At 49.6% G+C, this 21,265-nt stretch overlaps 1 protein-coding gene across 3 annotated transcripts in view; it reads right to left on the minus strand.

Moving 5' to 3' along the window:
* The window catches only part of RNF115 (ring finger protein 115), an 809,324-nt gene that overhangs the window by 300,701 nt on the left and 487,358 nt on the right, over window positions 1-21,265 (minus strand). The gene's annotated exons all lie outside the window — the stretch shown is intronic.

A 21,265-nucleotide genomic window follows, 5' to 3' on the forward strand; every position in this document is an offset into this window, starting at 1 on the left:
ATCTTGCTTCTCCGACAGACAAGGTCCATAGGACCAGTCTTGCACCCAGTCTCCATATGCCTTATTTTAGGAGTACCTTTATGGGGTGTAGCGCAGTTTCGTTTCTGCATATGTTCAATCTGCAGTCTTTTGTATGCAATTCAGACCTGGATGGCTGCCAATTCCTTGGCTCTTAATAGACACAAAACAGAGCATTTGATAGTTTCCTCCGCCTGCCGGATGAAAAAGACTCAATCCCATCTATGAAAGCTTCGTCATTTTAGGCAGCAGAATAACCATAGCCAGGCAAGTTAGGGTAGCTAGTGATAATGCAGAAGCTAAACCCATTACTCTTATGTACGGTGTTCTACAGAGAGCCTGTGTGTTGCCCTGCTTTTACAATATCTTTATGATCACCTTTTTCCAGATGTTAGAAAATGAAGGGATCATAGTTGCTAATTACGCGGATCACACTCAGTGTGTTATTCCCATCTCAGGATCACGCTTGGAGGACGAAATACTTATTAACAAAATCTATCAAAAGGTTCAGTACTGGATGGTGGCTAATTGTTAAGCCATGAACAGTTCTAAAACCGAGCTCCTATTAGTTGGGTCAGAGACCAAACTTGAGAAACTGGGACCCAGCTATAAGAACTTTAATATAGATAATTGTAACATCAGTGTTCTGAGTAAGGTGAGGACCTTGGGAATCTATTTAGACAAAAATGTGAATATGAAGGTCCAGGTCCAGAGCCCGATTTCTTCGGCCTCATATTTTATTTAACTATTCCGCTGTCTCAGACCATTTATATCTGAAAAAAATTCAGAAACATTGGCAAGGGCAATCATAGGCTCCAAAATAGATTACTGTTGTAGCCTCTTGGTGGGCCTGCCGTTATCAGACTTTCGCCGTCTCCAGGTTATTCAGAATGGGGCGGTAAGAGTTGTTAAATGTCTCACGAAAAGAGATCATGTGATGGAAGCAAGAAGAAGTCTCCATTGGCTGCCCATTCAGGCCAGAGTTTCCTTTAGGCTGCTTCTCATCATCCACAAATGTGTGCAGGGACAAATGCCTATGTATTTGAAAGAAGTCATCATTCTTAAGCAAAGCACGCAACCTCTTAGGTCAGATGAACAAGTTACTTACCATATCTGGTAATGTTCTTTCGATGGGATGTTCCTCCGACGTATTCCATATCTATGACATGTAATGTCCACAGCTGTGCTGCTTCGGAAAAGTTTCAGCAGAGGGCGTCCTGCGTCGATTTCGTCGAGGGTCGACGTCACCGAATGTTATATATAGGACACACGACACCCGTAGCCTCAGTTGTAGTTTTTTCCCAGAAGGTGTGGCACCAATCTCCGGCCAGCCTGACTGCAGATAACCTTGCAGAAACGTAAGCTGCAATGGCATAGGAAATTCTCCAGAGGGGCAGGTTGGGAGGGCGATGTGGAACACGTCGGTGGAACATCCCATCGAAAGAACGTTACCAGATATGACAAGTAACTTGTTCTTCGAAGGGATTGTGTCCTCCGACGTATTCCATATCTATGACAGACTCCCAAAGCAGTACCAGTCTATGGAGGTGGGAAAAGAATTTAGAATACCCAATCAAATGGCGGAATAAAGAACCGCCTTACCAAAGGCCAGATCCCACCCGTGGATTGAATCCAGGGCGTAATGTTTGACAAAAGTATGTAGAGAAGCCCATTTGGCAGCTTCACAAATATTCTTAATAGGAATACCCCGCTGAAGGGCAGTGGAGGTAGCCACGCCCCTAGTAGAGTGAGCACGTAATCCTACTGGAGGGTCCTTACCCGCCAGACAGTAACACTCAGTAATAGCGAGGATAATACACCTGACAAGGTCTGTTTGGTAACAGCCTGGCCTAAACGGTGTCCAGCATAACCGATAAAGAGTTGATCGTCCACTCTGACCGGGGACATCCGTGAAATATAAAAACTCAGAGCTCTCCTAGGATCCAACCTATGGAGCCTCTCCTCTTCCTTGCCAGGATGCAGAGGACGATAGAACGCCGGAAGAACTACCTTCTGGCTTAAATGAAATTAACACACGACCTTCGGCATAAAAAAAGGCCGCACCCGAAGGACAACCCTGTCCTTATGGAAAACAGCAAAGGGTGGCTTGGCTGAAAGTGCCTGCAATTCACTCAGTCTGCAAGCGGAAGTAACCGCAACTAAAAACACTGTCTTAAAAGACAACAGTCTCAAAGGACAAGAGTGCAATGGCTCAAACGGAGCACCCATCAGAAACTTCAAAACCAAATTCAAATCCCAAACCGGCACCTGGAAAGGGGACGGCGGAAACACATTAGTCAGTCCTTTTAGAAACTGCGAAATCAAAGGTATCTTAAAATAATAACACTCTTCAGACGAGTGCTTAAATATGGACAGCGACACCAGATAACCCTTAATGGTACTGACTTGAAGGCCCTTGTGGGCTAAAGAAAGCAGAAAAGACAAAACCATAGGAATGGAGCATTGTAAAGGATCAACATTCTGTCCCCTGCAACAGTAGCAGAACTTAAGCCAACGGTACAGGGACTTTGTTGCTGGCCGCCTGGCCGAAAGCAACACCTCTGGGAGGTCCCAATCCTTGTATCTCAACCTTTCAGATACCAAGCGTAAAGGTTGAGAGTCCTGACCTCTGGATGGAGAACCTGACCCCACCTCCCTCGAGAGCAGATCCTCATGGTAAGCAAGACGGCGTGGAGGACAGATGGACAATTCCAGAAGGTCCGGGTACCACGCTCTCCTGGCCCAATCCGGAGCCACAAGGATCATGCGGATCCCGAACCTCCATTACCTCTGCAACACTTGAGGAATGACGGGGACTGGAGGAAACGCGTACAGCAGCGGGAATGACCAATCCACCCCGAACGCGTCTCCTAAGGCTCCTCTCGGAGGAAATTCCGTTGAGCAAAATCTCTCGCACTTCCGGTTGACACTGGTGGCGGAGAGATCCACTTGTGAGGTTCCCCAAAGGGCAAAGATCTCCGAAAGGACTTCCCGAGCCAACTCCCACTCGTGAAAGACTGTGCTCTGCCTGCTCAGAGCATTCGCCGCCTCGTTTTTGTCTCCGGCCAGATGAACTGCCAAGATCGAAAGACCTTGTTCGATGACCCAGAACCAGAGCTACATCGCCTCCCTGCACAACAGGAGCGACCCTGCCCCCCCCCTTTTTTGTTGAGGTAATGCAAGGCCGCTGTATTGTCCGTCATGATCAGGACACTTTTCCCCCGTACAGTCGGCAGAAAAGCCTTCAGGGCAAGTCTGATGGCTCTCAGCTCTAACAGGTTGATGTGGAGTCTGGACTCTGACGGAGAATAACAACCGCTGTCAGTCCGTTGGCATGAGCACCCCATCCTGTGAGGGAAGCATCCATCACAATCGTCACCTCTGGCCATGATTGCCAAAATGGTTCCCCCTTCAGCAGGTTCCTTTCGTTGACCCACCACCGAAGATCCTGGGCGACCGAGAGTGGAATCTGCACTGGATCCGACATCTTGCCCGAGAACTGGGACCACTGCAGTTTAATGGCCCATTGCAGGGATCTCATCCACAGTCTGGCCTCCGCCACCAGAAAGATGTTATGTTTCGTTATGTTATTTTGCATTTATATAGCGCCTTATATACCATTGGTATGGTCTGAAGGCGCTGGTAGGTTGAACGCCCCTGGGAACCGAAGTTCAGATCAGTAGAGGGAGTAGGGAGAGTCAAAGGTGCGTGTGAGCACCAGGTATGTGTGCAGCTTGAACGTGTAATAGCTGCTTCTTAGCGATAGGTGTGGTGATTGAGGGGTCAGGAATATGTGTTCGTTCTGGCAGGATTTATCCAGACTGGATGTGGCTGCGTTAGGCCTGAGGAGTATGCTTGGCTGGGGGTGTGAAACCAGCAGTGTTTACATCGAGTGATGTGGAGTATGTGGCGGTTGTAGGTATGAGAACAGTTATACCGAAGGGTGTCTTAGTATCTCTGTGCTCTAGTTGAGTGGTGGTGTAAAGGAGAGAGCAAGCGTATGGTGGGTTATGTGATCATTCGAACGTTTTCAGCATTCCAACTATCCTTTGTACTTCACAACATCTGTTCCATGCACCCAATCCACTCCATGCACCCAGCCTGTTCCCAACATTCCGGTCCGCTCCACGCACTCATGCATTCCAGTTCGCTCTGCGCGATCTAGTCCATCCCGCGCGCTCCAGACTGCCCCGCGCTCACGAGTTTGGACCACGCAAGCCCAACATCATCATCCGTTCTATGCAACTCGTCTGCTCTACGTGGCACATCGGTTTGTTCCAGGCACTCATTTGCTCGGGGTACTGCACTCCTTCACTCCAGGCACTCATTCACTCCAGGCACTCCATCGCCTTATGCCCTTACACGCACTACGCATTCATCCCCTCTCCGCACCCACCCACTCCCCGCACCCACCCGCTCTATGCATCCGTTCCCCATGCTCATCTGCTCCCCGTGCTCATCCGCAGGATGCATGATGCCATGAGGCCCAGCAACCTTAGAAAGTCTAAAGCCAGGAGACACTGGGCACTTTGAAACTTGTCCACCATCTGCACAATGTGATGAGCTCTGACCTGGGGAGGCGAACACTTCCTCAGGGACGTGTCTAACACAGCACCGATGTACTGGAGCTGTTGGGAAAGTGTCAAATGCGACTTCTTGAAATTCAGGGAGAAGCCCAGCCTGTGGCGGCTGCGGCAGGTGAGACCGAGATGATCCAACACTTGCTCAGGAGAGCGTGCTTGGATCAACCAGTCATCCAGGTAGGGGTAAACGTGAATCCCCCCCCCGCTCCTCGCCTCCGGTGCGCTGCCACCACCACCATGAGCTTGGTGGAGACCCTCGGGGCGGAGGTCAACCCGAATGGCAGAACCTGAAACTCAAAGTGCGAGTCTCCAGCTGCAAATCTCAGGTACTTCTTGTGCTCGGGATGAATCGGCACATGAAAGTACGCGTCCTTGAGGTCAAGAGACACCAACCAATCCTGAAGTTGAAGGGCCTGGAGGACCTGTGAAAGAGTAACCATCTTGAACCTGTCCTTCCTGAGAAGTTGGTTAAACCAACGCAAATCCATGATGGGTCTCAACCCTCAGTCTTTCTTGGGAATCAAAAAATATGGGGAATACCATCCCTTGTTCCTCTCCGCCATAGGCACCAATTCTATTGCGCCTTTCTCCAGCAGGGATAGAATTTCCTGCGCAAGGATCGGATCCGGCCGCTTCAAAGAGAGCTTCCCCGGTGGATTGTCGTGAGGCCGCTGAAGGAAGGGAAGGCAGTAGCCGTGGGCTATGGTATCCAGAACCCACGCATTTGAAGTAATGGCCCGCCATTCTCCGAGATGCTGCGCTAGCCTGCCCCCAACTGGAGAACCATGGGACATGGCCTCATGACAGTAGAAGCGGCTGCAGCAGTGCCTGAGGACAAGCGGCTTTGGCACCACGATTTCCCCAACCACCACGGGTACTTTTTCGCTGCCCACGTGGCTGGCAGCCCCTCTCGATCTACCAAAAGAGGAGTAGTATCGAAAGGAACCTCCCCTCCATTGCTGCCCCCTAGGACGAAAAGGCAGATGTTGCCGTACTGCAGCGCTCAAAGACTTTGCTGCAGCTTTGAAGGTCTGCAACTTCTCAAGGCTCTCATCAGCCTTGCTGCCAAACAAATGAAAGCCGTCAAAGGGCATGTTCAGAAGACGGGATTGCTCATCCGGGGCAAAACCAGACTATCGCAACCACGCAAACCTGCGTATCACGGTGCTTGAAGCCATGGACCGGCTGACACTATCGGCCGTGTCCAAACCCGACTGAAGGGATTCGCACATAGCATCCTTGCCGTCTTGCACGAGTGCCAGAAAGCCATCCCTTTCTTCCCCCTCAGGAATATGCTCAGCCGCCAAAGACGCACAGTTCCAGAGTGTGTGTAAACTTTGCCAAGGCACAAGTGGAGTTGGTCGACTTCAACGCCATACTCCCAGCAGAAAATACCTTCCTTGCCCAACCATCGAAGCGCTTGTCGTCCCTTTCAGGAGGGATGGTAGGGTACGCAGCCTGCTTCGAGGAGGCCGTAGCCGCCTGCACTACCAAACTCTCCGGAGTAGGGTGCGACGATAAGTAGCAGGGGTCACTACTGGATGGGGGTATTTTTTATGGAACGACCTAACTGCCGACAGACTCTCCGGAGCAGTCCAAGCCGCAGACACCCTCTTTTGCAAAGCCATGTGAAATGGCAACACCCGGACGGACCCTGATCCAGTATATCAGTCAAGTCATCCCGATCAAACTCCACTTGGGGGGGTAGGGGGGGGATAAACCATCCCAAGTACTCAATTACCCTCAACATGAGACGCTGATAGGACGACACAGCATGCGCACCTGGTTCAGGCTTCAGGCCATCCAAACGGAGGGCTGTCAAGGCCACTGGCGTCATGCAATAACTGACGGAGGTCCTCCATCTGACTATGCCCAGACAAAAAGGTCATCAGGGACGTCAGGATGCCCAGGCAAGCCCAACTCCTGATCAGACAGTTCATCAACCTACGAAATTTCTTGCAAAGGTTGGAAAAAATCCAACCTAGGAGGAGGAACAGAAAAGGGCTCAAAAACAGGCCTCGCAGACTTCCTGCGAGCCATCCTCAGCGGTTCTACAGCCCTCAGGGGCACCGCCGGCAAATCCTCCACAAATGGCGTCGAGGGCGCCGAGGGAATCTGCGTCAACCGAGGTGCCAACAGTGTCGCCGACTTTGAGGACAGAGCCCTGAGAGAGTCCTTCGACGGACACAGCACCGATGGCGTCTACGCCTTCTTCGAAGGCTTCACAGGTTGGTGGTCTCGATGGCATCGAGGACCGTGACCTGGCATGGCATGGCTATGGCGTTCTCCCTTGTCCGATCGGGACCTAGACGGCTCCCGATGATCGCGCCGACTTCCCGAGCCCGAAGGCGCGCGAGTGGTGGACCGAGCCTATTCCTTGCCGTCTTCTTTCAAAGGCGCGGACAGAACTGTGCCTTGCAACTGAAAAACCGCTAACATCTGCTGGTGGAATGAATCCCATTCGGCTGGCGACGAAGACTTGGAGGGACAAGTCAACCGTCTGGCAGAGTCCGAGGAGGAAGACGAGCAGTGACGGCGCTTCCTAGAACTCGTCGATGAGGCAGAGGAATGGTGGGAACCACTCCTAGACTGAGCCCTGGATTTTCGCCGACGCAGAGAATCGTCCCTCAAGTCATCGGTCGAAAGCCCAGTGGACTTTGATTAACGGGGCTTGGACCCTACCTACCTTTAATTTCCCCTTACGCTCCCGCAAGGCCTTAGACGTCAGGAACTGGCAGTCCTCGTAGTAGTCGGTGGCGTGGCTTTCGACCGAGGCACCAGAGGCAGATGTCGTGCAGGTACGTGATGGACATTTTCGACACGCAGTCCCGACACTTCTTAAAGCCCGGCCTTGGGGTAGTAGAGGAAGATGAAGACATTGTTCGAAGAGAAGAATCGAGCACGCCGAGATTCCGAAGCAAACACGTTTGCGGAAAAAACGGAACTGAGGCTACGGCGTCCTATATATAACATCCAGTGACCTCGGCCCTCGAGGGACATGGGATCGACGACATCGACGCAGGACGCCCTCTGCCGAAAATTTTCTGAAGCAGCACAGCTGTGGACATTACCGATCATAGATATGGAATACATCGGAGGACACAATCCCCTCAAAGACATCTTCTTACTATCCCACCGATGTAAAACTAAGAAGTCCAGGGATGCTGCTGGCATCGAACACTTTAATGCCTTCATTGAGAATTATTGCATCTACGGAGGTCTTCAAGAAAAAGTTGAAAACAGTCCTCTTCTCCTAATCTCATTTTTCTCCATAATATTGTTATGACGACCTATGGAGCCAATATTCTGGCCTGTCACTGGGCTAGCATTTGCAGCCAGCTTTGTTTCTTGTGTTTGTATGTTGAGCGCCCTTAAGCCTCTGGGTACCTGGGGCGCTATATAAGTTCCGAACCATAAACATAAACAAGTGTTAAGACACTTGGAGTTGACCTAGATGCCGAACTCACAATGAATACTCAAGTCTCTCACATTCGGTCTTCGTGTGGCAATATAACTAAACTCCTTAGCTACATACTTCTTAGCTATATCCGCCCTTACGTCTTGGCTGTTAGCAGCTCCTTGCTGCCCACTGCTTTGGTGAATTCTAGGCTGGATCATTGCAGCAGTCTGTTGGCTGGTACATCTCAAGCGGTGCTGTTAACGACCTCTGCCTCAATGCCAGTAAGACCGAGATTGTGCGCATTGGGACTCCTGCTTTCCCACTCTCTCTGGCTGGCCTCCCTTGGCCCTGCGCCCGCACACACCTGCGAGGCAAAAACAGTTGGGGTCATCTTTGACTCAAATCTCTCCTTCTCCACTCACATTTCGGACATCTCGAAGAAATCAAACTACCTGCTGCACCTCCTATTTCCCCCCCAGCAGCTCACTGTCTCCAGCGCCCTGGTTCTCTCAAGGCTGGACTACTGCTACAGCCTCTTTCTTAACCTCCCTGCCTCTGCACTGCATTCTCTGCAACTCATCCAGAACAGAACCGCAAGACTTATCCTTGACCTCAAGCCCAGGGACCGCATCTCTCCAGCGCTGAAATCCCTCCACTGGCTCCCCGTGGCTGCAAGATCAAGTTCATGACCCCCTGCATTATCCACAAGGCTTTCTGGGGCCTGGGACCTACCCATCTGCAACAATGCCTACCTAAATACCGTCCTTCCCAAGCCCTCCACTCCTCCAACTCCAACCTTCTGCGAGTGAGCCAGTTCTCCAAGCAGAGATTTGGAGGGAGATCTCCATCCTCAGCAGTGTCGTCCCTCTGGAATAGCCTCCCTGCCACCCTCAGTCTTGAGCCTGATATCCTCAAGTTCCGGAAACTCAGTAAGACATTCCTCTTCTCCTCTTCCTTCTCTCTCCCTCTACCCTGCTGACCTATCTCTCTACTCTATCTTCTCTCCCTCCTTTTCCGTACAGCATGCTGACTGGCTGCCTGGTGTACCTCAAGTCCTACAGGTCCTGGGCACCCCCACCAGTCCTTTCACAGTTTCCTCCGGGCCTCACATGTGCCTCATCATCACTGCACTTGGTCTATGACCAAAGTGAATGGCATCTCTCTGCCCTCACCCCAGCCTACACCAACTGGGCGCACTTGGTACCCCATACCCCTGCACTTTTCCCCCCTCCACCTCCCCGCCCCCGAACCGTCTGCTGCACTTACACGATCCAAATGTACCATGCTTGAAGATCGGATTTTCTGCTTTCCCCTTGTTGTCCCTCCCTGCATGGTGGCGCCTTAATGCACTTGGAAAAACTGCAGAATAGTCGTCAGACTACTTGTTGTTATCTCTACTGTTAACTTTATTATACGCACTTACTCTGCCTGTGCAGACCAGTATCATCTCCGAATTTCAAGGGCTCTGAACGACTCCCCCCCCTTGTACCCTCCTTCCTTGAGCACTTTGAAACACTTGCTTGTGTATAGGCGCTTTACCAATAAACATTACCATACCATATCCAATCGCTGCAGGTTGCCCAGAATGGTGCAGTCGGTGCCATTTATGGCCTGTCCAGACGGGACCACGTATCGGATGCCAGAAGGGACCTTCATTGGCTACCGATAAAACATAGGACAGTACACAAGATCCTGACTCTGGACGAACACTGCCCCCCCCCAAACACCTGATTAACAGCACAAAAGTGAACCAGTCCCTCCGCATGCTGCGCTCCCAGGACAACTTTAAAATGGCTCAACCAATATTCAAGATAGTTTGATTCGGTGGTACAAGTTTTGACTCCCAGGCACCTAAAGCCTTGAATGCTCTTCCACTGACAATAGGAACAGCAGGCACCATTGTGGAGTTTAAAAAACGGTCATATCTCATTTGTTCAACCTCAAGACCGACTGAATAAATATACCCTGCAGATTCCACTTACCTAGCCACTGGCTTCTTTAACTCTGTTTGTCCCGTCTTCGTTTTATGTCCCCTGGGCATTTGGCGCCATACAAAAATTTAAAATAATAATTCTTGCTAGATTAAGTACTGGGACGAGGAAGGGCAAATTGACGTAATGCTTGAATTACATTACCACTAATATTCATTACTCCTAGCCCAACTTCTGTGCTATACTCCGACGAGAATAAAGGATGGCCTTCTCAGTGCACAGCCACCACACTTAAGAAGTCCTTTTAATTAAGCCGTGGGGCAGATTAAAAAAAAAGTCAACCTTGCTTAGGCACTCCAGTATTGTCTCCCGAAAGAATTAGGATGCAGTTGTAGAGAAGCAACATCTCTGGCATGCTACAGTTAGGCTTTGGTGTATGGCTGGAGAACCGAAAGCAGTCACTGAACACTGTTAAACATGTGGGATGAACCTCTGCTTAATATGGACTGTATTCTTAGTCATTGCAACTTACTGTGGATCTCCGTTTGCCCTCTGGAAAAGGGTAGGCTATGCTTGACAACAGTCACTACAGACAGAGGACGACAAATATTACAAGATGTATAGACTGCTGCGATCTACCCTAGGATTGCAACACAGTAAGAAACGTTAGTGAAAAGGCATCCAGTAACAGCATTGGCAAGTAAGACAGTTAGAAATTCAGGAGCTTAAGATGGGGATGCTTCACTTGTTAAATATTATAGACAATTGTTATCGGAAATAATTGTAATTTTGTACTGAAAATATGTATTGATTGATTCAGAGGGAAAGTTGCTGGCAAATCCAACAGGCAGCAAAGAGCCCTCAAAGGTTTACAGAACATGCTTGACTACACCTACAAGGTGTATCTTGTGAGTGGCTCTTGTAACTAATACTTGAACTGTAACCAATACTTGGGAGTTCATTGCACGTTCCAACTGTATTCACTTACATACAAAGCAAGGGCCCAATGCATTAATAGAACATTCGTCGGCTCAGTGCTGCCACAAACTGTCTGGTCTCCTTCATTAAATATGAATGCAGGGACAAGCAACGCTACTCGCCAATAGCCCTATAGCATGGCTGCTGGCACCCATCTGGAGGATGTAGTGTTGCATTGGACCATTTAAATGAATTACTATTTTATGCTCATTCACATTTAGTGTTGAGAGATGGATGTATGTTAGAAGAACGTAGACAAAAAAATACTGAAGTTGACGTGCTCGCATGTTTTTTTATTTTTATTTTGTGCATTTTGGATGAGCTTGTCGGACTTTGACACTTTATAAGCTTATACATAATTCAAAAAGCATTTAAGACATCTCATACAAAAATATACTTTTAGATAAAAACAAAAACATTTAGATGAACATATTAAAATTACTTGTATACATAAAGTTCATGTTTAAAACCAAATCCATCTATCCAGCTGATGTGAATCTGACCACTATCCCGATTTTGTTTGTCCTTGTGAAGGGTCTGTTTGCCCTTTCAATTTTTTCCCAAGCCATCAGCCAAACATGAAATGCTGCTGCTGCAATCACAAGCGATTCCACCCCAAATATTGTATTCCAGAATTGGTCTGTCTGCTGCATTTTAAAGTTGGAGTATCCCTTCTCATATTTCCTTGTGAATGCCGGCAGTTCGTGAGTATGTGTCTCAGGGGTCCACTTGTCCGGAACCCAAGCGGCACCACCTTCCAGCCCAGGGGATCCCCTCCCATGCCCCGTTGTTTCCCAATACTGTGAGAATATTTAGTCTCAATGAGAGGATGAATTGTGTTAGAGCAGGAGTATTGAGTTTTGTGAGGCAAGATCTTGGCTAGTCCTTGTCAAAATCCTGGGGAGAAAAAATTACATATCTTCGCAAGGTAGACCGGTGATTCACCCCTAGCGAGATCATGTCGTCTGGTTTTCCTGTCCTATTTTGTCAAATGGAGGTCTTACCATGTTGCCGGTGGATATTTAATTCCCAGGTCCTCAAAATGTTGTGCCACCGTGTTCCCCAGTTGCCTATACCAATTGCTTTTCTTGTATCGGTTTGAATGAGGAATTGTGAGGCTCAGTAACATCAGTTCCTTGGAATCAGTGGGCTGTATTTTTACCCATAATTTGCTGCCCGCAATCTTCCAAAGGGAGAGCAGGGAAGGGAGCCCTAATTCCATACATACTGCTTCTACTCGAACAAATCGGTGGGCAAGTAGTGAGCGCAGTATTTTTGCATCCAGCTTGAGCAACCAGTCTAAGATTTAATGGGTAGACTTCGAGCGCATAAGATACTGGGGACCATCGATTGTCTGGAGGCTCTGATCTTGGGCTCCACAGAGTGACCACCATGGGTGTCGATAATTGTTTTCAGCACAAGCCATTTTTTTTCTCCATACTTTACTCGTCACTCCCTCCCTCCGTTGAGCCTGGGTACATTTTGCTCTAATCATTGTTCTGAGCTACCTATATTCTTCAGTTTGTTCCAGAGTAACCCCTCCTAGGTGCCACCTAAAAGAGGGGGCTGCACATGATCCTCTCCTCACCGTAAGAATTTTGGTCTTTGTGCTATCGGGTGTAGCTCGTGTTCTCTGGAGTAGGTGTGCAAAGCCTCCAACGAACGTTAGAGGTCCGTAGCCGTCCGACCTATGATAACAGTGTCATCAGCGTATGTTAAGCAGATCAGGACTTCCGTTCCATAGCGGAGGGGCGATTATGTGCCTTCTCCACGGCTTGTGCTAACTCTGCCGTGTACAGATTGTACAGCAGGGGGGGCAAGAGGGCATCCCTGCTTAAGACATTTATTGGTCATGAGAGGCTTTGATAAAGTTCCTTCTTGGGACAGTCTTACCTGGACCTCGGTTTCAGAATATAGTGACTTGAATAAGTAGAACAATGAGGGATCTATTCCCCATTTTACTAACTTCTCCCATAGCATTTCCCTGATGACACTGTAGAAACGCAGCTGTGTAATCCACAAAAGCAATGTAAAGCGCTGTGCCAGGGTGCACGTGGGTATTTTATCAGATCCCATTTAGAGTGGGTTGTTCCACCTCCTTTCCCGAAACCTGTCTGGTGGAAGGGAAGCAGGCCTTCACTCTTTACCCAGTCAGCCAGAAGCTCTAGCAGTAAGGTAGCAAAGAGCTTTGTACTAGGGTCAAACATTTCCAGTAGTCTAACATTTGATGGTATGTTGTGGGGGCCCTTCGTATGCACTGGTATGAGTTTGCCGCTTCTCCAGCTCTTGGGTAGAATTCCCGTTTCACAAATGCAGAGGAAGAGGGATTGTAATAGCGGATCCCACAATGCAGGGGCGCTCTTCATAACTACATTATGCAAAGACCATCAGGCCCCATTGCCATGAAAGGGTTCATCTTATCTAACAACCCCTCAATTTCAGCTCCTCTTAGATGATTTTCCACCACTGTGTCCCTCATTGGACTAGCCTCCCATGGGTCCCCGGGCTCCCTGTCCCGTCTATAGGTTTTCCCAACAAAGACATCCCATTGTTCCTCTGTTACTCCACATATTTCCAGAGCTATGCTGCCCATCACATTGCTGCAAATAAGATGCCAGAACTTCTTTGTGTTGTTAGTTTTAACCAGTTTATCCATGTGTTTCCAGGCAGCCGAATGTACCCCATATTTGTAATTTCGTAGCCATGATTTATACTTGGATCTGACCCTTTTCTGCAGATTTATCTTTTCTGCCTGTGGTATGATCTGTGATCTTTGATTTTCCTCATCAAGGAATTTAGATACCTTTTTGACCTGAATATTCCAGGGTCAAATCTAGGTCTTACTTCTCCCAGATGTTTGGCAACCACTGGCTGTCTGATTGGGGGGGGGGGGTATATGGCCAGTGTAGACACCAGTCTTTTTAGGTCCCAGTTGCAATCACCCAGGATTTCTTCTTCGCAGAGACCCAAAGCTCTAACCGCTTGACTGAAGTGACAAATTCTAGCCCCTGTCCACTGTAGTCTGTTTCCTTGCTGGGTTACCGTGGGATTGGCAAGTCCCGCGATGGTCTCGCTCTCCATTTTTCAATTACACTTCATGCTAAGTGTGGCGTGGTCACCGCTCGGGGCAGGAAGTATTTCAAACCTAGGGGAGCCTCTCCTTATGGTCGTATTTACAAATATGAAATCAACGCAGCATGTTCCATTTGACCATGTTGTTTGCGCTTCTCCGGCGTCTACTACCAAGGGGGAAAAGATCAAACTTGTCTAGAGCCTCTCTACAGTGGCATGCTCTGGTTCCCAGGCCATCCTTTCTCCCGGAGCAAATAAGGCTTAGGTGATTATACACACAGGGCACGTTGAATTCTCCTGTCAAGATGATGCCCCCCCTTGGCGAAACTAACTCCAATTTCTAAGGGTGTCTACCAAGACCTCTCTCTGGCCCTTCGTCCTTTCCTTTACCCACACGGGGGGGGCAGGGGGGGAATCCTATAACGTTATCACCAAAGTGGGTCCCACTCCCGGCCATAGGTTGTTTACTTGGCCACAGATTAGGTTGCTGTGGGAAGTCGCAGTTTGATATTCTGTTAGATTCAGATCTGTTTTCGCTCCAATGCATAAACCTCCCCTATGGCGCCCCCTGTCAGGGTGTTTTGATAGATGAAATACAATCATGAAACCATCTAGCTCAAAGCAAGTCGTCAGCCAAGTTTCCTGAAAAGAAAATAGCTCAGCCCTCCTGATCAGTTCCAATGCTGGCTGGTAGTTAAGAACGGAAAGCCCTTGTGTTCCAGAAAATAGGCTGCCAATCTTCTAACCTTTCCGTGGGTCATAAGTTTGATGTTTTAATTGGGGATCAGTACCCCATCTGTCCCCCCCTTTGCCTGTCTGTCTCTAGTCATTTCCCTTAATCATGGCTTCTTAACTTCTAGAGGTGGTGCTACGGGGAGGGTGCTTTGATCGTGCGGGCGGAACACCAGAATCTAAAAACCCAGATCTTTAAATGCCATGGCATTTTTGCAGACATTTTCCACCACGAAAGAGGAGACAAAGTTAACCAGCACCCAGTTGGTTGTACTGTCAAACTGTGGGAGATCTAGCTTCCCTATGTCCCTTGATGTAATGTTTTCTGAGTCTGGAACGAGATGTAATAGTTCTAGGAGCCACGAGCGATTGCGAAATGGGCTGGTGGCAGAAGGAATAGTCTCAATCAGTTCCACAAAGTGTGTGTCTCTGTAGTATTCGGCTCGGTCTCTAGTTCTAGTTTCAGACTGAGTGGGGGGGATGGCTTTCCTCCAATCTGTATAGTTTTGTGTACTAAGATCTCCCTCCCCCTTTATCATTTGCTGGGTGTAGTGGCTGCAATGGTCTCAGCAAATTTTGCTTTCCACATTCCGGGTCTTCATCGTTCCCCTCCGGCTCAGTGGAAGTGGCACAGAGGAGTTACTCGGAGTGTGGCTCTCCACGTTGCAGTGGTGGTTTAATGTACAGCACATGGGCCGGATGGCCCAATCCACCGGCTAGAGGAACAAGTCACTTACCAACTGGTAATGTTCTTTCGACTGAATGTTCCTCCAACGTATTCCACATCTTGGACATGAAATGTCCACAGCTGTGCTGCGTTGGAATTTTTTCGGTAGAGGGCGTCCTGCGTCAATGGCGTCGGGTCGATGTCCCTCGAAGCCTCTGTTGAGGGTGACATCATCGGATGTTATAAGCAACACGCACGGCGCCGGTAGCCTCTGTTCATGTTTTCATCCTTGACTGCACATAGCCTTGTGGGAACGCAAGATGCAGTAGCATAGGACATTCTTCAGAGGGGCAGGCTGGGATGGCGATGAAGAATATGTTGGAGGAACTTCCAGTCGAAAGAACGTTACCAGTTAAGTAACTTGTTCTTCGAATGGATTGTGTCCTCCAACGTATTATCTTGACCATGGAAAGTATCCAGGGAGTAATGCTTGACAAAGGTGTGGATGGAAGACCACGTTGCAGCATCACAAATGTTCTTAACAGGAACTCCCCGTTCCAGGGCTGTGGATGTAGCCAAGCCCCTGGTGGAGTGAGCTGGCAAACCCTCAAGAGGGTCCTTGCCAGCCAATCTGTAACATTCAGCAATAGAGAGGATAATCCACCTGGACACGGTCTGTTTGGCAACAGCCTGGCCCAATCAGCGTCCATTATACCCCACAAAAGGTTGGTCATCCACTCTGACCCTGGACATCCTAGAAATATAAAAGCTCAAAGCTCTCCTAGGGTCCAACCTATCGAGTCTCTCCTCTTCCTTACTAGGATGAGGAGGATAGAACCCAGGAAGTACCACCTTCTGGCTCAAATGAAACTCACTATATAAAGCACAAAGGACTGTTTAGAGATTGCCAACTGTGGGTTGCCCAATACAATAGTCACATTTAAGGAACACAGCTTTTTTACTGGACCCTCAGAGTTCATTTGAAAAGGGATCCTCATCAGGAACAAGCTGACTGCAGTGTAAGTAGGGCACTAGATCAGGTTATTCTTAAGCTTGAGGGTCCAGTAATACTAAGAAATCTGAAGAGAGGAACCCACCTAAGAACTTCCTCTTCCCTGTTTTTTATAAACCCCTGCACCTGCTTGACGGAGAAAACCCATTAAAGACTCTCGTTTTTTCATCCAAAGAGCAGCTGACACGTGTTCAGCCCTGAGTGACCCAACACGTGGCTTTTAGCACGACACAGTGCATTAACACGAGCTTGAAAGCCAAGCCAGAGACGCGTGCTCATCTTAATTTACCTCAGTAAAAAAGCTGCGTCTTCCTCAAATGAAACTCAGACACTACCTTAGGTAGGAAGGAAGGACATACTCTCAGTACCACCCTATCCTTGTGGAACAAAGTAAAGGGTGGCTTGGACGAAAGCGCCTGCAACTCGCTCACTCTGTCAGCAGATGTAACTGCAATCAAGAAAACCGTCTTGAATATCAACAGTCTCAAAGGACAAGAGTGCAAAGGTTCAAACGGAGCACCCATCACGAATTTCAAGACTAAATTGAAATCCCCAACCGGCACCTGAAAAGGGGACGGCGGGAACACATTTGTGAGCCCTTTTAGAAACTGGGTAATCAAATGAATATTAAAATAAGAACATTCTTCAGACGAGCGCTTGAAAATAGCTAGCCCTGCCAAGTAACCTTTAATGGTACCCACTTGAAGACCCTTGTGGGCCAAAGAAAGCAAGAATCAACCATTGGAATGGAACACTGAAAAGGGTCCACATTGTGTCCTCTGCACCAGTCGCAAAACGTACGGCAACGGTACTGGGATTTGGTTGCCGGACGCCTGGCAGAAAGCAACACCTCTATCATGTCATCTGGGAGGTCCCAATCCTTATATCTCAACCTTTCAGAAACGATCCGTAAAGTTTGAGAATCTTGACCTCTGGATGGAGTATATCCCCTCCCCCCCAGCACGTGAGAGAGAAGATCCTCTCTTTGGGGAAGATGGTGTGGAGGACAGATGGACATTTCTAGAAGGTCTGTATACCACGCTCACCTGGCCCAATCCGGAGCAATTAGGATCATGCGAGACCCGAACCGCTGCAACCTCCTTAGAACATGAGGAATGACGGGGATCGGAGGAACGCGTACAGAGGTGGGAATGACCAAACCACGACGAACGCGTCCCCTAATGCTCCTCTCGAAAGAAATTCCCTTGAGCAATATGTCTCGCACTTTCGGTTGGCATCGGTCGCAAACAGATCCACTTGAGGGGTTCCCCAAAGGGCGAAGATCTCCTGAAGAACTTCCTGAGCTAAATCCCACTCGTGGGAGACCGCGCTCTACCTGCTCAGAGCATCCGCCGCCACATTCTTCTCTGGCCAGATGAGCTGCCGAGAGTGAGATTCCTTGCTGTATCGCCCAGAACCAGAGCTGAATCGCCTCTCTGCACAGCGGAAGTGACCCTACGTCTCCCTTTTTGTTGAGGTAATGCATGGCCCCTGTGTTGTCCGTCATGATCAGGACAGTCTTCCCTCGCACAAACGGCAGAAAAGCCTTCAGGGCTAGCCTGATGGCCCTCAGCTCCAAAAGATTTATATAGAGTTTGGACTCCGACGGAGACCAACGACCACTGATAGTCAGTTCGTTGGCGTGAGCTCCCCATCCTGTGAGGGAAGCATCGGTCACTACTGTCACCTCCGGCAACTGTTGCCAAAAAGTCTCTCCTTCCTTCAGATTCCCTTTGCTGGCCCACCACAGAAGATCCTGTGAGACCGTGAGCAGAATCTGAAGGAGGTCCTACATTTTGCCTGAGAATTGCAACCACTGCTTCTTGAGAGGCCATTGAAGGGATCTCCTCCTCAGTCTGGCCTCTGGCACCAGAAAAATGCAGGATGCCATGAGGCCGAGCAACCTTAAGAATTCGAAAGCCGGGAGACTCTGGGCATGTTGAAATTTGTTGACCATCTGTACAATGTGATGAGCCCACACCTTGGTGGGAGAACACAACCCCAGGGACGTGTCCAACACTGCTCCGATGTATTGGAGCTGCTGGTAAGGTGTCATGTGGGACTTCTTGAAATTGAGGGAGAAGCCCAGTTCGTGAAGAGAGTGGCAGGTGACTTCTAGATGCGCCAAGGAATGTTCCGGACAATGTGCACTGATCAGCCAATCGTCCAGGTAGGGGTAGACGTGAACACCCCCCCCTCTCCTGAGATACGCTGCCACCTCCACCATGAGCTTGGTGAAGACCCTCGGGTGGAGGTCAAACCGAATGGCAGGACCCGAAACTGAAAGTGCGAGTTGCCAACCGCAAACCTCAGGTATTTTCTGTGCTTTGGATGGATCGGCACATGAAAATAAGCATCCTGTAGGTGCAATGACACCAACCAATCCTGAAGTCGAAGGGCCTGAAGGACCTGAGAAAGAGTGACATCTTGAACTTCTCCTTCCTAAGGGACTTCTTCAAGCAACGGAAGTCCAAGATGGTTCTCAGTCCTCCGTCTTGGAATAAAAAAATAAGGGGATTACCAGCCCTTGTTCCTCTCCGCCACAGGCATTAGTTCAATAGTGCCTTTCTCCAGTGGGGTCAAGATTTCCTGCACAAGGAGCGGATCTGGAATCTTCAAAGAGAGCTTCCCCGGTGGATTGTTGAGGCCAACTCAGGAAGGGTAGGCAGTAGCCGTGGACTATTGTTTCCAGAATCCATGCATCTGAAGTAATGGCTTGCCACTCTTCGAGATGCTGAGACAGTCTGCCCCCAACCAGCGAACAATGAGACCTGGCCTCATAGCTGTTCTGGAGCGGCTGCGGCAGCGCCTGAAGGCAAAGAGTCAGCCGCCTGAGCAGTTTTGGCATGTTTTCCCCGCCCACCACGAGGACCTTTACGACTGGCCGCTCCTCTCGCTCCACCAAAAGAGGAGTAGTAATGAAATTAACCACCCCTCCACTGCTGTCCCCTGGGATGAAAAGGCAGAGGTTGACGCACAGCTGCGCCCAAAGATTTAGCAACTGCTTTGGAGGTCTGCAACCTCTCAAGACTCGTCAGCCTTGCTGCCAAACAAATGAGAACGGTCAAAGGGTATATTGAGAAGATAGGCCTACAAATCCGGTGCAAACTCCGACTTCCGCAACCATGCAAACCTGCCTACCACAGTGCTCACAGCCATGGACCGGCTGACACTATCAGCAGTGTCCAACGCAGACTGAAGGGATTCACACATGGCATCCTTTCCATCCTGCACAATAGCAAGAAACCCATCCCTTTCTTCCTCTTCGGGAATATGCTCAGCTGCCAGAGAGAATTCCACAGAGTGTGCGAAGGTTTCGCTAAGGCACAGGTGGAGTTGGCCGATTTCAGTGCCATACTCCCAGCCGAAAATACCTTGCATGCCCACCTATCAAAGCGCTTGTCGTCCCTATCGGGAGGGATGGTAGGGTACGCTGCCTGTCTCGAGGTAGCCGTGGCTGCCTGAAACACCAAACTCTCAGGAGTGGGGTGTGTGGCTAGGTAGCTGGGGTCACTACTGGATGGGCGGTATTTCTTAGTCAACGACTTGTTGACCGCCGGACGAGACGCTAGGGCGTTCTCCAAGGAGCAGCCACCCTTTACTGTAACGCCATGTGAAAAGGCAATACTGGGTCAGTGGACAGACCCTGATCTAAGATGTCCGTCAGGTCATCCTGGTCATATTCAACTGGAGGGCCGGACCACCCTAGGTACTCCTCAACTCTCAACATCAATCGCCTATAGGATGATTCAGCATGAGCCCCAGGCTCTGACCTACCAAACTCCATTTCAGGAGATGTGTCAAAGCCACTGGCATCATGTAAAGACTGACACAAATCCTACATCTGACTGTCCTCAGAAAAGACACAGTCAGGAACTTCAGGTGTTTCACCAGGAATATCAAAAGGTTCCAACCACACATCAGACCTCTCCTCATCCTCATATGTTCTGTACAGAATGAAAACTCCTTCCTAGGGACAGGAGCAGACCTGGATTCAAGAATAGGCTTCACAGTCTTAGACAGAGCCTTTCTCTGAGGATCCACAGCCGCAGGACCCCCCACCCTCCCCCCAAACTGCAAATTCTGGCCTATAGGCATCAAGGGCATCGACGGCTTTGGCATCGACAAAGGCAACAAAGGCTCCGAGGGCCTGACCAAAGTCAAATCCCAGACAGCCACACTCAATGGACATGGCGCCGACGGTGTCGATGCCTTCCTCGGCCCCTTCACAGACTTCGACGGTTTCGTTGGTGACGAAGACCGCGACCTGGATCTGACATGTCTCTCGCGATCTAACGGATCCTTGTCCGAACGGGACCTCAACTGTTCCCGATATTTATCGCGCCGACTGCCCGGGCCTGAGGGCGCGCGAGCGTCAGACTAATACCGTTCCCTGCCTGCTTCAACCGAAGGTGCAGACGGAACAGTGCCATGAGATTGAAAAATCTCCTGCATTTTCTCCCTAAAGGACTCCTATTCCTCCGGAGTAGAGGGTTTAGTGGGACAAGCCACTTTCCTCCCAGAGCCATCATGCGACGAAAACGGGGAAGGTGAACGGTGACGCCGCTTCCAGGAGTGCCTCAACAAGGAGTGGCGGGAACCACACCGGGACCGAGATCCCCCGGACTCCCTCCGACAGGGAGAGTCACTCCTCGAGTAGTCAGTGGAAAGACCAGTAGTCTTTTTGCATTCACAGGGTTTGGAAACCCGACCTACCTGCAATTTCCCCTTAAGCTCCCGCAAGACCTTGGCAGTAAACGACTGGCACTTCGAGCAGTCGTCAGTGTCATGGCTCTCGCCCAGACATCACAAGCAGATAGGGTACGGGTGCGTGAAGGACATCCTGGACTTAGTCCCGCCATTTTTCGAAGC

The sequence above is a fragment of the Ambystoma mexicanum genome, chromosome 1p (genome assembly GCF_040938575.1).
Source record: "Ambystoma mexicanum isolate Mex_15411 chromosome 1p, UKY_AmexF1_1, whole genome shotgun sequence".
Taxonomy (NCBI): Eukaryota; Metazoa; Chordata; class Amphibia; order Caudata; family Ambystomatidae; genus Ambystoma; species Ambystoma mexicanum.